This window comes from Bidens hawaiensis, unplaced genomic scaffold (assembly GCF_021521415.1).
Source record: "Bidens hawaiensis isolate Kalapana, Puna unplaced genomic scaffold, B.hawaiensis_p1.1 tig00005587_1, whole genome shotgun sequence".
Taxonomy (NCBI): Eukaryota; Viridiplantae; Streptophyta; class Magnoliopsida; order Asterales; family Asteraceae; genus Bidens; species Bidens hawaiensis.
In genome coordinates this window covers 696,170-702,110 of record NW_027491361.1, presented here as the reverse complement: position 1 = coordinate 702,110, position 5,941 = coordinate 696,170, and the positions used below count along the sequence as shown (strand labels likewise).

The 5,941-nt window shown below is 37.1% G+C and overlaps 1 pseudogene; it reads right to left on the bottom strand.

Annotated features, from left to right (window-relative positions):
- Positions 1-4,088: 4,088 nt before the first annotated feature.
- Positions 4,089-5,634, bottom strand: LOC143630159 (trans-cinnamate:CoA ligase, peroxisomal pseudogene; annotated as a pseudogene).
- Positions 5,635-5,941: the final 307 nt, after the last annotated feature.

Here is a 5,941-nt window from a genome sequence, read left to right as displayed (position 1 = left end):
CCTCAATAAGCGTACCACACCTCGATACTCGTGCCATTTCCCCATGACGTGTAAGCAAGAAGGTGATACTATTCCGACGTCTCGACGACAATCTCGAAGTACGTGTCGTGAAGTGTTGGTGCCTCGAGAAACGTGCTAAGTGTGGAAAGGGTTGCAAAGAAGAGACGTGGAAGGAAATAGTGATTGATCAAGAGCCAACGAAGTGCTGCTCATTTCCCTAGGGTGATTATAAGCCAACCAAGGTAGGCATAATACCCGAATAAAATATCAATAAAATATTATAAAGGCTTAATACCCTAAGTCGAGATTATACTCAATACCTCGAGAATAAAAGAAATATATAACAAAGAAAAGAAAGAAAAGAGAAGAAATTTATATATATATATATATATATATGTGTGTGTGTGTGTGTGTGTGTGTGTTGTATTCTTTATTATAGATATTATTTAAGTATAATGAGTATACTTAAATAATAAAGAAAAAAATAAAACGTCGGGTTTTATAAATAAACTAAAGGTTTATAAATTACTATTAAAACTAAAGGTTTTAAAGTAAAAGAGGTTTTGAACTAAAGGTTCATCGAGGTAAAGTTTATAAAACTAATACTAACGGATTGTATATCCGACTAATGAAAGGTTATACTCATACTATAGGTGCGAGATAGCAAGGAAAAGACCCACGGACGGTGTTGGAAACCTTTCCCAATCAAAAGGTGAATACGCCCCACTTTTACAAAATTGTTTTCAAACAAGTTAACGTCTTATGTGAAAAACTTTACATGAGACTAAGTGTCTCTAAAAACATTATGAATAAGAGTAAAAGCCTAGCCCTCAGGCTGTAGTATACGTTTGTTTGGATCCTTACATATGTGGTTAAATGCGGTGGGCACATCGCACCACGCTTGGTCACGACCTCCAGCCACGATGGGCCGGACCTAAGTACGTTCGAGTGAGAATGACCATGTGTATATTTATGGTACCTAAGTACGTCAAAACGCTGCGATATTTTGCTGGGGTGACCTAGTGTAGAGACTCGAATTTATAATGATGTTTGTTTTAACTTAATTATTCCTAAGCCAAATATGGGCCGAGACTTACATGGTCTCGAGGGGTGATTAAGTAAAGAAAATATTTTAGCGTCAACATATTCACCAGTATTCGTTGTTGACGTATTTTCTAACATTTTACAGGTAACCAAGAATAGAGCTTGAAGGACGTAGGGCTCAAGAAATCCGATGGTTTGGTTATTTTTTTTAAACTATTAAACATGATGTTTTTGTAAAACTTATAAACAAGTAAATCTAAACGAGACTTTTGTGTCGTCTTTTGTATTGTAAATATTTTTAACTTAAATCCACATGTTTTATAAGTCTTCCGCTAATAACCCGTAACTCTGATTTAATTACAAATGTGGTACCGACTATTGATCACACTCCTCGGCCTAAAATGGGGGTGTGACAAGATTGGACAGAAAGAGATTGGAAGCTTAGAAGTTGTGCAAGAAACCTCATCAAGGTTTGATCAGATCAAGGCAAAAATGAAAGCTGCTCAAGACCGGCAGAAGTCTTATGTTGATAAGCTGCGACGAGCGATCGAGTTTAACGTTGGTGACAATGTGATGCTCAAGGTCTCGCCTTGGAAGGAATTATTCGTTTTAGGAAGAGAGGAAAGCTGAGTCCGAGGTACATCGGACCGTTTAAGATTGTTGATAGTGTGAGTGAGGTGGCTTACAAGCTAGATTTACCTCAGGAGTTAGAAGGAATTCATTCCATATATTTTATAACAAACATCCTAACAATCAATCATCCATTTCAAGTATCCAATATCCAAGTTTCATCTATTTACAATATTGCAATTTAACTAATTGAAGTTTCCTTATTTAGTAATCTAGCAAACTTAACAATCTTTAAGTTTCATCCAAAATAATCAAATAATTCCATCAAATATTTTAGTCAAACTAATAAAAATATGAACTTGGAGGTGTATGTATGCATGTTCATAAGGGTTTATTGCTTCCCCTCACACATACATGCATACACACGGCTCACACATGCGCACATATACACATGCACGGTTCACACACACACACACATATCCAAACCCATATTTACCAATCCTTCAATCCCAATTCCCACCCAAGATCACCTATTATCATAAAAACTCAAATCATACTTACTTGGATTTTGATTAGAAATTAAGATGAATATGGGTTGGTTTCTACTTGTTTTTCATTCTCTTTAATCTTTCTTGATCTTTTCCTAGTTCCACCTTCTTGGATTCTGATTGTAACTAGTGCGTGTGTGTGTGTAATATTTTGAATTGTGATGGTGAAGGTGTGTGTGTGGGCATATATATAGAGGGAGATGAAGACATGGTTTTTTAAGTAAAGCCATGGGTGGCCATTGGTTTTGAGAGAAGCAACAATGGGATAAATCAATGGGTGGTGGCACATGGGTTTGGGTTAATAAGTATGTGTTAAACAATAATCTTACGTTTCCGTTTAACGTAAAACGAACTTTAGCTAATCAAACGAATTCCGTTTCTTATAGTTTTAGTCAGGTTTAAACCAATATTGAATTCTAGATAATACAACCCTACGAAACTTAATTATGGTGGTAGTTGGTTTTGAGTTCATCAGGTGTCCTATACTGGCTTTTGTTTGCTTATTTTCTAAATTCGTGATTCGAATCTTCTAAAGTTAAGTTCATATACTGTCTCGACTATTTTAATATGTAATTTAATTTTCGAGATCATAGCCCCTTTAAGGATTTATTTACTTTTTGAATCTTTACCCAAGGTTATTCCATGCCAGGCTCGTTACGTGGCGACTTTTGCACTTTTTGTTGACTTTGAAACATCTAGATCACTAATAAAGAAGCTTTTTCTCATAATGACGAAATTTTATTGCTAATCGAGATTATAATAGTGAGAATTTTTGGCAAATGTCACAAATAAAGGCCAAAAAAAAGTTTATAGCCCAAAGAAAATTAAAACAACTAACCTTTTTTTTCCTTTGTTTGAATGAGAAACATCAAACAAAAACATGCTTAGCAAAATTATCATTTTGAGGTTGATGTTTTTAGTACGATATTGAATTTGCAAATTCAAAAACTTAGAAATGGATTCAGTGAGGCATCAACTAGTTTGTTAGAAAATATATTTGGTTTAAATCTATAATATTCGTTTTTCAAGATTGACATATCTAAGGTAGTGGCATTTTCGAAGATGTATCCGAATGATTTTAGTATAAGAAAGAGGGTATATTTCGGGTGGATCACCCAACCTTTTATCACACTTTAAAGGAAGATGATAAATTTGTAAAATTTGGTGGAATGTGTGACCTTACTCATGTAATGGTGGAAACCGGAAAGCACGCCACTTTTCTTTAGTTAATTAAATATTGAAGTTAGCGTTGATTTAACGATTGCAACCTGCAACCGTTAAAATATGATTTTCTAAAATGAAGCTTATCATGAGTTTACACAAGAGAATGAACGATAAGTATTTGAACAATGTTTTAATTTGTATGATCGAAAGATAAATGTTTGATAAAGTAAAAAAAAGAGGGTGTAATGGCTTGATTAAAAGATTTTAAAAATCGAAGATGAGAAATTTGCACCCCATGTGTTTAAATATATTTATTATCATGTTTCTACTCTTGTTTCGTTTAAATTGTATAAAATACGGTAAAAAAATTATTTTAAACGTTACCTTTGAGATTTATGTTTAGATCCGTTAGTGTTTCCACTCTAAATCTTGTTGTCTTGTCGTTGAATTTCAATAGTCAAAATATCTACAAATGTGTTTTGTGTATAGTTGTGTATCCTATTATTTTAAGATTAATTCACAAATTTAGTTGGCATATTGTATGCCTACTTAACATTATTGCCGGTTAAAAGTTAAATGTTTGGGAATGTATTAAGGGTTATTGTTGGATGCAAAGAAGTAAGGGTATCAAAAATAAAACAAACACACAAGAACCTACAAACTGCAAAAAAAAAAAAAAAAAAAAAAAACTTATATGTATTAAATTATTATTAACCAATACATATGAAAACGCTCTACTTTGTACTAAAAGTTACATGAAAAATGATATCATTCAAAGTCGTGACATAGCAAGAATTTTGTCTTGATTATGCACTTCAAGATCCTGCTGATGTCGACGCTCAGATCTGTCTTTGTTGGCCGACGTGTTCTCAGTGATTTTAAAGGTTTTTGCTATGTTCCTAAGTTCTGCTTTTAACACTTTACCTGTTCCAGTTTTCGATAGCTCTTTCACAAACTCCACCTTCTTTGGTACCATAAATTTTGACATATTTTTCCGACAATATGCAAATATTTCGGTTTCAGTTGTGGTTCCTGCGTTTTTCAAGACTACAAACGCGCAAGGACTCTCTCCCCATTTCGGGTGAGGCATAGCGACCACTGCTACCTCGAGTATGTTAGGGTGTTTGAATAATATGGACTCCAGTTCCACACTACTAATGTTTTCACCACCCGAGATGATTACATCTTTCGACCTGTCTTTGATCTCGAGGTAGCCATCCGGATGGATGACCCCGACATCCCCAGTCAAAAACCAACCATTATGGAAAGCCTTTGCGGTCTCCTTCTCGTCTTTTAAGTACCCCTTCATGATGCTACTTCCTCGAAGCACAATCTCGCCAATCGTTATCCCGTCATGTGGGACACTTTCCATTGTTTTCTTATTCTTGACATCTACGTCAGCTAGTGTCAGTATGCCGACACCCTGGCATGCTTTCAACCGCGCCTGGTGATCTTTAGACAGTTTATTCCATTTGGTTTGCCACTCGCACACTAGTGCGGGTCCTGTGGCCTCGGTGAGGCCATAGGCATGCATTATGTGGAATCCAAGGTTCTCCATCTTCTCTAGAAGAGCAGCAGGTGGGGGTGCCCCGCCTGTGAGTATGTTAACCATAGAGGTTATTTCACAACGCTCATCCGGTTTGGCCTCTAACAAGATGTTGAACACTATAGGTGCACAACACATGTGTGTCACCTTGTGTTGAGAGATACTTTTGTACATGTCTTTGGCGGTTGTGTTGCGTATGCACACGTTGGTCCCACCTCGTGCCGCGACGCCCCACGTGAACGTCCACCCGTTGCAATGAAACATCGGCAGTGACCATAAGTACACCGCCTCTGTTCCAAGTTCCCACCCTTGAATTAAGCTCATCGTGCTCAGAAACGCACCACGATGGCTGTTAATCGCACCCTTGGGCTCGGATGTCGTTCCAGAGGTGTAATTCAAGGCGATCGCGTCCCACTCGTCATTAACATCTTCACCAGGGTACCGCGGATCACCGTGGTGTACGAGCTGCTCATACTCCAAGCTTCCAAGACGGACCCCACTCGGCTTATCGATATCATCAATCACGATGACCAAAGGCATATCTTTTGAACCCTCCTTGGAACCGGCCACCAGCAACCGTAATGCCTCGGATGCTACTGGAACATATTGATAGTCAATAAAGAATACCTTGGCTTCTGAGTGACGGAGAACAGTTGCTATGTTGTTAGCATCTAGTCTTGTGTTAATCGCATTAAGCACCGCTCCGGCCATTGGGACCGCGAAATGCATCTCTAGTAACGCCGGAATGTTTGGTGCTAGCACGGATACCTGGAGAATGACAAAAAACCTGCCAAATTAGTAATGCCATTGTAACGTTTTCAAATTCTTTTGTGAAATTTATCAAGAAAGAAACTTATACAAATGAAATGATATTATATTATATTATATTTTTTTAGATATATAAAAGTTCCTAATTAGACCACCCGTAGTGGTGGCTTTGCCACCAACGTTATGAAGCAAAACGCGGGGTTACACCCCCCCGTTATGTTGATTTCCATTTTGTGTGCGTTGTATACAGAACGCTGAGAATGGCGCACATTAATCAAAATTTGACCTTTTTTTTTACCGT